The sequence below is a fragment of the Zosterops lateralis genome (genome assembly GCF_965231275.1).
Source record: "Zosterops lateralis genome assembly, chromosome: 3".
Taxonomy (NCBI): Eukaryota; Metazoa; Chordata; class Aves; order Passeriformes; family Zosteropidae; genus Zosterops; species Zosterops lateralis.
Genome location: NC_139764.1, coordinates 57,211,756 through 57,221,213, shown reverse-complemented (window position 1 = coordinate 57,221,213; position 9,458 = coordinate 57,211,756). Strand labels below are relative to the sequence as shown.

The following is a 9,458-nucleotide window of genomic DNA, read 5'->3' as shown; positions in this document are numbered from 1 at the left end:
ACCTGATAAATTAAGTTTGTAATAAAGCTATGTCCATTGCAGATCACCTTGGCTTTTAAATGTTGATGAATGGGAACTTCACAAATGCTTCGATTTTTTTTCATTGTTTTCCAGTGCCAAAACATTCAGAATAGCAGCTTTCATGCATCAAATGTATTATAGCATTGGGACAATCTAGCCTCCACTTTATTATTTTAATCATTTTTCTGCTTTGAATTTTTGGCTGTGTTTTAGTCTCTGTAGTATGAGATTCTAGTAGGTTCTTATGATGAGAGGTCAAACTAAAAAAACAGCCCTGCTGTTTCTGTCAACTAAATTCAAACATTACTGTGAAGCTTTATAACAATAATACCTTTCGTGCTACTATATTCTGTAAGCAATTCAAGTGGAATCCCTCTTCTGTGTGGTTTATTATAACTCAACCATAAAAATGTGCTTTGGGCCGAAAGTGGATTTATAAGATTTTTGCCCAGGAGCATACGCTTTGTAAAATTTAATTTAAATCAGCTTAGCTATTTTTTTCTTTTAAGTTTGAAGAATAAAAACAAAAATAGATTGGCATTTTTTTCTTAGCAGAAAAAAAACCTCACTTTTATTTCTATAACAAGTAGTCATTTTTCTTGCCCTTCATGAATACATAATTCCATCATCTTTGGGGAAGACATGTGGAGGACCATGAAAGAAAAAGTAATTTTCCTTTTTTTAAAATGAAATATAGAGGCTGGCTGTGCCTCTATATTTCCTGTGGACTAGGATTTTCTGTGGGCACAGGGATCAGTTTAAAAAGTGATATTTTCATTGGAAAAAAAAAAAAAAAAAAGAGGCTACTGCACTTAACTACTTTTCACAATGGTCAAAACAGAGTTTTATGAAATGGTAAAAGGAAAAAATCTCCTTTGATGCAGTATAACTCAGCTTACATACCCACTATAGTAGAGATGTGTGGACACAACTCTTTTTCTGCTCTGACAGGTGTATGCTGAATTTAAGGTGTGTTTATCTGTATGTTTGCTTGCTTTTACAGCTCCTCTGGTGATATTTAAACTCCTGCTGGAAGTATTGCTTATGAAGATCTGCAGCCTTGGGTACATTTTTCTTCAGATCCTGGTTACATGAAGACCACCTTGATGACCTGCCAGAGGTCATGCAGACATGAGCAGATCAGATTGAACAGAGCACCTCATCAGACAGGGCTCTGCCATTTCATCTGAGTCAGCAGGCAAGCTGCTCAGCAACTAACAATGAGTTTGAAAATGTGATTCTGCTCATGGAAACTAGGAAAAAACCCTGTCTGATTCATATGGATGGTCTAATTCAGGGACCTCTTCAGTACCCCTTCCCTTCCCTCTCCATAAAAAAGTTAATCCAAACATAAAAAATTGTCTACAATGAAAAGATCACTTAAATGAATGAAATCCTGTATTGGGAAGACATTCTTACCTTCACTTTTTTTAGTGCTTTAGCCCTTGATCAGCAACTTCCAGGGAAAAGATGAGTTATAATAAATCAGCTAAATAGCAACATATAGAGAAAAGAGGTTGCACTTAAAAGAAGCTTAGGAGTGAGGATAATAAAGAAATTATGTCAAAAGAGCCTAATGAGTTTCATGAATACCAAGATAAAAGCATCTAAAAAATCTATTTCAATGTGCAAAAGTTATTTTAATATGTAATACATTGTTACACTCATCAACATCTGTGCATATATTGATAAGTACTCAGACATGCACATCCATATACATATATATGAATAGTTCTTGATGCTAATTTAATCTTAATTTAATCTGAGATTTTAATACTGCCAGGTGTTCAAGATGGTTAAGTATACTGTGTAAATGCTGTGACACCTATCCCAGGATAGGAAGGACGTAACTTGAAGGCTTCTGACTTCCTGCAGTATGCTCACTGGCCGTGTTTGATGCAGCAGGCAGTGCAACAATTCACTGGCAAGATGGGAAGACCAAGCCAAAGTGACCTGGAGAGTGAGCAGTCAGTGAAGAGAAGACAATGCTGCATCTCAGAGATCCTGCAGCTCTACCATGTCAGATCATGTAGCTGGGTCCAAATATCCATCTTCAATTTATATAGTGGATTTCATAGTAAAAGAACAGGCAAATTCATTCAAGATGTGTATCAGATGAATCAAAAGCTAACATGCCTTTCTGCCATGTGCTCCAGACTGCTTCCTAAGGGATAGTCTTTCAGTCTATTCACATAGCTAGCGTCTTTCTCTGAGTTCTCACATCTCAGTAGTTCTCACATCCCACATTAGAATCCTGCCATGGACAGGTATTTCTTGTTCTACTCATTTCTATTCATACAGCTTACTCTCCTGTGACCTGTGTTCATCTGAGCTATGTTCACCATTCTTCTTTTGCTCTAACATAGAAATAGAGACATGTTCTTTTATCTTTGTAGCATTTCACAGACCATTACGCCTCTTCTCAGACTCTTCTCAGCACTATCAAGTGATAGGAAAAAAGGCAATGGAAATGCAACGCAATACAAGAAAATTCATTTAAACATTAGAAAAAAACTTTCTTATTCTGAGTCTGGAACATGTTGCCTAGAGAGGTTGTGGAGGCTCCACTCCTGGAGATGTTCAAAACCCACCTGGACATCATCCCAAGCAAACCACTCTCACTGACTCTGTTTGAACAGGGGTTTTAGACTAGATGATCTCAAGGGGACACTTCCAACCTCAGTGGTTCTGTGATATAGTGATCTTGAGGACCACCTCTAATTAATTACTGGCTTGATGACTCTTCCTTTCAAAAAACTGTATCTAGCAGGTTATGACACCTAGGAGTTATATTTCCAAACTTGTTCCCATGTCTTGGAAATCACCCTACAAACTTGTGCAGATCTTCCCTCTTCAGGATTCTCCTGAAAACCCTTTTGTCGCAATCTATATACCCTATAAAAGGAATTTGTCCAAGAGGTAAAGAGTTCCTGTGTCTACTTGTTTCTCCAACTGTACTTCTACATCTACTCCTCCCTTTATAATTCAGGCTGTAAAAGGCCTGTGATAGAAATTATGCCTGGGTTTTTAAAGCACTTACCACCACTGTTTGTTGTACATAAGTGGAACTGCTGAACACTCATTGAAAACAAAAAATAAATGGGTAATCCCAGACTAACCACAGTATGTTCCAGATCATGTCAAAATTAAAATAAAGGCCTTGACTACTATTTTCAGTGTTAAGGGATTCTTTTGCTTTTACAAACACACAGAAATTGTAAAGCATCTGGAATCCAAAGAATTTCTTTGTTTTCTTTGCTCCTTTGTTTCATTTAAGTTTTACCAGTTCCATGGAATTCAGTCTGAACTTTATTGGTTACTATGGTGATTAACTGTAATAAATGAAGTGACAAAGATGTCTCAGACTTTATTTAGTGGAGAATAAGGAGCAGCTAGAAACAGAAACCTCTACTATTCACAGAAGGGTCATTCACTCAGCCACTTGCATAGCTGTTTAATATACAGATGGGTTTTGAATCCTTTGCCTCCTGTATGAACAGGTCTGACCCTTATTTAATGGTGGTGTGCTGAGTGCAAGGAGGCAGGCGTTCTCAATGAAGTTGAAGTTCTGAAGCTGTTCCCATCAAGAGGAGTGGCATTAGGTCCTAGACAGATACATTTCCTCCAACTTACCCCATGCACTGCAGCCTGAGCCTAATGCCTGAGCAGAAGTTGTTTTCCCACGTGTTTCTAGATTTCACTGGCATCAGAGATGATACTGTGTTGAAGGTAATTAGAAATATACATCCTGCTGTCCTATTTCTTTGATTCAACAAGGGTAGGAGGGATGATCTTAAGCAGGACTACAGTTGTGGGTGGCCAATTATCTAGCAGGATGTCTGGGAAAGGTCTTTCTGCTGTTTGTACTTCCTTACCAACTGTGCAGAAAGCAATTAATATTTTGCTCCTCTTCTTTCATTTTTGATACCTGTATAAACAACAAAAAGAATACTGCAAGCAGAAGAAGAAATTCAGATTGACCTTTGTGATGAGAGTGGTCAACTCAAGTCCTGAGGCAACAAAACCAGCAATGCTTGTCATTGTCTCGTACTGATTCCATTGACACAAGGTAGCAGCTGGAACATTTATCTGAAAAATAATACTGTAGCAGCTTTTAAGGTACAAAATTAGTAGCTTGAGTAGAAAAATAAAATGTTCTCTTAAGATAAGAGGAGATGTGCAGAAGATACTGCTTGCTTTTGGCTAAATATTGGAGTGACATAGTACCTATGGTGTCATGTAATGAGGTTTTGTTATGTTTTATGGGATCAGCTTAAATGTAAACACACAAATGTGTAATATTCATTCTCTGTGTTTCAGTCTGATCCATATGTCACCAGAATTAACTTCACTGCCTATGTTTGTCTCTTTTCAATATTCCATACCCAAAGTTTACACTACAAAGTAACACTACAGTGCTCAAGGAACTTGAATTAACTCAATCCTGCTGCATGGACAGAAATAAAAAATAAAATAAGAAATAAAAGCCAAACCAACCACTTTTGTACTGCATTACACCCATATTCCTCAGAAACACCTCCTTGACCAAAAGATAAAAATGATCATTTCCTCCTGCCAACGCTGTGGGGTTTTTTTGTTGGTTTTTTTTTTTTTTTTTTTTTTTTTTTTTTTTTTTTTTTTTTTTTTTTTTTTGAGAGTGGAGAGTTGCTTTGGAAAAATCGAAGTAAGAGAAGTATGACAAGGCACAGGCAGAATAAGTTCTGAGATTTGCATACAGAGCATAAGTCATATGAGTTGGAAAAATAATGTATGGCATATAAAATATGTAATTAGTCCTCAGAGATGTAGTTTGAAAAACAAAACAGCTCAAGCTCCCTGTCAGCTTGGTGACATAACCCAAGGCAGAGTTACAGGCAATAAAAACTCACCTGAATACACCTTGTGGCAGTGCCTTCCTCTAAGGAACAAACTCATATGGCACTGGCTTTATCTACATTTCATGAATGGCCCAGATTTTGTCCTGGTAAGCATTTGACTCTGCTGGTTTACCATCCTGTTAAACTGGTATCTGACATTTCAGCTGGGAAGAAGTAACACTATCTTTGCTTTTGAGGAATTCAGTATCCCTCTTGAGATGAGAATGACAGGTGGCTGTGTCATACTCCTGTTCTACTCCCTCCCAGAGTGCAGTCCAGCCAGTGGTCTCAAATCACACACTGCTTTAAAAACAGTGAATATTTAGTCATGGATCAGAGTATTTGATTTTACCCTATGTCTAAAGGAGTTGGGAAGACGCTTCTCCCATCTGGCCTGGGAGAACTCCCAAGGTTGCATTTGAATGGTTTGTATTTTTCTCTAAGGCCCCAAATAAATGTCCAACTTTCTAACACATGCACCTTGGGGGTAAGCAATTATTCATGATACAACAAGAAAAAAACAAAAGTATGTCAGTATAAATTCTTAAATCAGCTGTTTTCCCTTTCTAATCTTTAAGCATTTTCTTTGTTTGATCTGTCATAAATATTTCTCTTGGCTCTTTTAAAAGCATTGGCTTATTGATGTTTGGGAGAAGATGATTTATTGCAGTACTAGATAAAAAGTAATTCACTCTTAAATGTGAGCCAAGTTTTGCAAAAGAGAATGAGTGCTTCAATGCCAGATCCAAATGCCAGTGTCTCACCACTGGTTACACAACTCTGAAGGAAAAAAGTTAATGTTACAAACAGAACGATATCATTGTTGAGATTTACTCACTGGAGACTTACTTTTCTTATCACTAAGACCATTGTTTTTATTTACATCTAAAAAGAGAAAAAAGTTATGTTGGGCATCTAACTTTTTTCACAGATCTAGGGAAAGCTGGAGATTACCAATTATGTGAATAGCTATATAATCTCCCCTGATTTCTAAAAAACTCAGCTATCATTCAACATTAGCTCACAGTGGACCTAACATCTTCCTGCACTTTTCATTTTGTTGATCTCTAAACTTTGTGCAACTTTTTACAGGGCTGAGAGGAACAAGAGAAAAAGAGGATATATAAATGCATTGAACTTATGCTTTGACTTGATTAAACACATATCAGTGTCACCCACAAGCCTGTGGTAATAAGTTACCAACAGTGATAGACAAGGTCAATGCATCCTCTCCAGAGCTACCAGAGCAGTGTCCAGTGTGGCAATCTCCTCTCCTGGCTCCCTGCTGACCATCTTCCCTGGCAGACAGCTTGATGTCAGCAGCTCTGGATCTACCAGATGTCTTCACCCATCTGAAGATGAGCTTCCCAAACTCATTTTCCATCTGTTTAAGCCAGAGTTGAAGAGTGTTGGTAGGTTCCTAACCTGCCCTGTGTAGCCATGTGTTTGTTGTGCCCCATATTAATAGTAAAACACTTAGCAGGCACTGCAGCTGCCCCTGCAGCATTCACTGACCTACTTCTGTGCTGCCTGTAGCCATCATGGTTTCCTCTCTCCCCTGCCTCCTAGCACTGCCTAGGACTAAAATGCTAGGTCAAGCACCTGGATGCTTGACCAGGTTCATTAATAATGGGAGTTCTCAATTATGAATTTTGGCACCCAGAACAGAAACCTACATTTCTGCTGTAAAAAATGCTTTTTCTTGAGGAGAAAGTGAAATTGAGGTTCTGACACCTTTATAATTACATAAAATACATACAAATGTATGTAAATTACCTTTAGGTCTCTTAAGTACATTAAGGTCAGTAGGAAACATATCACATTATGATCAGGGGTGATACAATTCCCTTAAAGTCAGTTATTGGAACTAATGTTCCCATTCTCCAAGCCCAGTGGGCTGCACAGAAAAATAAACTCTCTCACACCAGTTACCAGAATGCATGCATACAGTCCAGGTTGCTCTGCTGTCTTTTGGCAACCCATTAAAATCCAGGAAAAATTCTTCTACTTTTTCTAAAGAAATGCCTGTTCTGCTGTGACTGCCAGAGCTCCTCAGCCTCTGAAGGCTAGGAAAAGAGAAAACAAGGTAGGTTGTATCTGACCTTTCATTGGGAAAAAAAAAGAAAAAAAAAAAAAAAAAGAAAAAAAAAAAAAAGGCATCAAGTGGGAAAACTCTTTGTTTCCTCTGTGTTTTGGCAATATGCAAGAATTGGGCAAGCTGATCTGCAGCAGTATTTCCAGCTAGGACTTCATTTACATTTGAAGCCATCAGATAAGCTTACATATTAACAATGCTGGTTTATGTTAACACCTAGCCATGGTGACAAGTACTCTTTGCACTCACTGCACACTGACACTTTGTCTTTCTGCTTGCAAGGAATTCAAGTAGATCTTAGTGACGTTAATGAGAAAGAATAAGAGTGTGTATGTAAGCAAAGCTTGAGATATTGGCAGGTACCAAGTCTGCAAAGGCAGCAAGCAGAAAATACTGATTAACACAACACGGTTTCCACTTCCGTCAAAAGATTTGTTCTGGTTTTGCATTTATTCTTTAAAATATTGATAAGGTTGTTTGGTTTGGCTGGTTTTGGTTTTTGTTTATTTTTCTTTTTTTTATGGAAGGTATTATAGTTTTTATTAATTTTGTTACAGATATTGGAATTTTTTAAATTTGTTTTGGCTAGATATTGGAGTGACATAAAACACAGAGGTTATAAAATTCAAGCCCAGACGTCACTGTTAAGTAGTAGAAGTTTCATAATTCTAGTATAAATGCTTCCTCTGAAGATCCACAGAAAATGTTTTTCTCTGAAGCAGAAAAGATTGTCATTTCTGCTCAGAAGCACAGAAAATAGTTTACTCTGTCTTTACGTTGCACAGGATTTTGTTATTGAAAACAGAAACGCCTACCTGTTTAGCCGTGTCAATCAAATCACCAGCTGCAATTCCTTTGCCTGTTTGCTACTCCAAAACACCAGCATGTGCACAAGTTCTTCCCCAACCACAGCTGTGCACAACATGTCTCCTAAGTGAAAGCTCCTAAGTGAACAGAATCAACTATTTCATATCTATGGCATATGTTTCTACCAGGACAATTAGTGCCAAGTAGCCACAGTGATAAAAGCTCACACCCAAAGTGAGATATACTTTGGCTGTAGCAGTGGCCAACATCAAAAACAGAGCACAAATGTCATGTTCTGTTTTTCAGGAGGTCAGGACTGGACTGTGGCAAAAGGGTAAGTTCAAGGGACAGAGTAGCTCTGAGTTTTCAGGCAACACAGGATACAGAGGGAGGAAGACAACAGGAGGGAGACAAAAATCTGCCGAAGATTCCAAGACTAGTGATCCTGAAGGGCATGTGGAGAAAAAGGCAGAAACTTTGAGCCTTGCATTTAGAAAAAAAGTGGAAACGCTTGCGGGTGCACTGTCACACTGACCTCACTTTACTTAACTCTATAACTATTTTCAGATGAAAGGTCAAAGTTTAGGTGAAGAGATGACATTTATGAGACTGTCTTGTCATGGGTCACTTAGGAGGCAGCCACTGATTCATTTTCCTGAACCAGGGGATCAAATCCATGATTCCTAAAATGTTTCTGATTAGCATTTTCTGCAGAGCCAGCCTTGGCTGTGTAGCAGGTAGTTTGTAGCGTACCCTAAGGAGCACACTGCAGCTAGAGCTAACATTTACATAGCTGCAGGTGGATGCCGGTGACGTTAATAGAGACGGATAGGAGGGGAAATGGAAGCCAAACCTAAGATAGCAGCAGAGATTAGACAGGCACATGAAGGTAACAAAGAGAAAATATTGATTGCTGCTTAGTATAAGACTGTACTCCCAAGCAAGAGCACTCAGAGCTGACTCAGGAGGCTGTGTTTTTCCTCTCACAAATTCACTAAGTCATTTCACTCTGTTACCTTCTTCCTCCCTGGCAAGTAAGAATAATTGCCTTCTTCATAATACACCTTTTCCAAGCCAGATAAGTAAACATGGTCCTTCAATCTTTTGTTGTTTTCATTTCTCCTAGTTTTGTCTCATTCCTGTTTTTATATACCAATGATTTTGCTGAAGTCTTCTGAACTCCCTGACAGTTGTTCAGTTTTAAAGAGAAACATCTGTGCTACTGCCAGTAATCTTATCCAGATCTTCTTCATACAGTATAGGATGGGTCAACTGGACAACACACAGGTCCTGCTGGGATAACATGTACCCTGATGTGTGCTAACAGCACATTGGTAATTCGAAAAAGCACATGCCCTTAATTCCCTGGCAGCTGTTCTCCCACAACAGCAATGCCCATATTTCCCAAGCCTATGGAGCACCACCCCTTTGGAGCTGATGAGGGAGAAAGGACAAAGACTTTACAGGATTTCTGACCAACAACAAAGTGCAGCTGGCAAGGGGATATGATTCAGGGAGTGAGTGATACAAGAAGACAGGTGGGAATCTGGTGGCCAGTCAATAACAAATACTGACTGTCCAAGAAACTAGCAACATAGCAAAAAGGATGCTTTATGCTCAACCTCCTTTGCCTCAGCAATGTTTGCACTAAAGCAGAA

General features: G+C 38.5%; 1 long non-coding RNA gene across 1 annotated transcript; it reads right to left on the bottom strand.

Annotated features, from left to right (window-relative positions):
• Positions 1 to 1,845: 1,845 nt before the first annotated feature.
• On the bottom strand, positions 1,846 to 8,160 carry LOC310907698. The gene is made up of 3 exons (XR_014589694.1): positions 7,809 to 8,160; positions 4,003 to 4,110; positions 1,846 to 2,460 (listed from the first exon to the last, which is right to left on the bottom strand). It is a non-coding gene; the product is annotated as an uncharacterized lncRNA (long non-coding RNA).
• Positions 8,161 to 9,458: the final 1,298 nt, after the last annotated feature.